Source organism: Gymnoscopelus braueri, assembly GCF_963280865.1.
Source record: "Gymnoscopelus braueri genome assembly, chromosome: 20".
NCBI classification, from domain to species: domain Eukaryota; kingdom Metazoa; phylum Chordata; class Actinopteri; order Myctophiformes; family Myctophidae; genus Gymnoscopelus; species Gymnoscopelus braueri.
Genome location: NC_137622.1, coordinates 17306678 through 17308409, shown reverse-complemented (window position 1 = coordinate 17308409; position 1732 = coordinate 17306678).

Genomic DNA, 1732 nt, shown 5'->3' with positions numbered 1-1732 from the left:
AAAAATAGCAGATCTGTGTTGCGATGTGTGCTGTAAGCTGTTATATCTGTTATTTTTGTTAGACAAAGTCTCTTATATAAGGCTTTAAATGGTAGTCAATTGCAATAGCATGCACTAAATATAGTATAGTAAAGATTAGATAGTATAAGTAAAGATAGTACAATAACTGTATCTGTATTATCACAATTATGTGTTGTGATAAGCAGGCAAGTATTTTTGTTTAAGCTGGTAGGCTAATGAACTGAGAAATGTGTTGGTGACAAATGAAGGAATTGTAATGACAGTGTAGTAGCTTGTTTTGAGTGGTCACTGATACTGACTGTCCTCTCTCTCTATGACGTGGAGGCTATATTTGATCATGAAAACCAAGGTCTTCTCCCTGTGTACTCCAGGTCCATGGGATAGTACTCATAACGATATGCCTCTGCAGAAGCTGTCATTCTCACGCTATTCAGTGCAATACTGCCATCTAGTGAGTTAAAACAGACACTGCCTGGTCAAACAGATCAATGCACCAGAAAGTCCTACGCACAAACAAAAATACATTTCGGGCCATGTCATTGTACCTTTAAGTACTTTTGATACCAATACTTTTGTACTTTTATTCAAGTAAATTTTGACTACCACACTTTTACTTGTAACAGAGTATTTGTACATTACAGTATTGATACTTTTACTTAAGTTAAAATTGTGAGTACCTTTCCCAGCACTGCTCATATTTATTCATAACCATAGCCCTAGAATGGCAGTTGCCCTCCTGTGCGGGTGAGTCATCAGCTGCGTGTGTATACTCACCCAATAATTAATACAATCGTGAAAAACTGTAATCACACACACCTGTGTGTCCATGTGCTTCCCAAATGAAGCTTTCATTCGTCCTGCAATCATTTCGGCCCCGCCTGGTGGGTGAATGTCGTCCTCGTCCGTGTGAATCTCGTGGAAAAGAGGAGATATTTCACTAAACACACGCTTTCTGCCACATCTTTCAAATGGATATGAAACTAGAGCACAATTATTCATTCACTCCACATCGCAGCAATTATTATTGGGTGAGTACACACGCAACAGCCAGGAGTCAGCGATCTATGCATACCATCAGTGGTGGAAGAAGTAAGTATTCAGTTATTTACCGTTAAGTAAAAGTAGCAATACCACAATATAAAAATACTCTGTTACAAGGAGAAGGCTTGTCTTCAAAATGTTACTTGAGTAAAAGTACAAAAGTATGGGCATCAAAATATACTTAAAGTAGGCCTACCAAACGTAAAAGTACTAGATAGTGTTTGACAATAGCAGATCTAGCTCACAATTTTCACAACCCATCTTGTGAACTTACAGATCTTCAAATAGCCTATGTATAAAATAGGGCTAAAGTGGTTAATGTATGTTTCATGATTTATATATGAAAAGTAACGAGTAACTAAAGTTGTCAAATAGGCCTAATTGTAGTGGAGTAAAAGTACAATATTTGCCTCTGAGATGTAGTGGAGTAGAAGTAAAAGTAGGCTACTGAAAATTGGAAATACTCCAGTAAAGTAAAAAAAAAATCAAAATTGTACTTAAGTACAGTAGCCTACTTGAGTAAATGTACTTAGATGCTTTACACCACTGCCAGAGCTACATACCATACGAATACAAGAACGGTCGGTACAACAACCAATCAATGTCAATGCATGCACCGCATGGTACTCTAGTCTAGCGCCAATGCGCCATAATTTAAAGTAAAACTTCA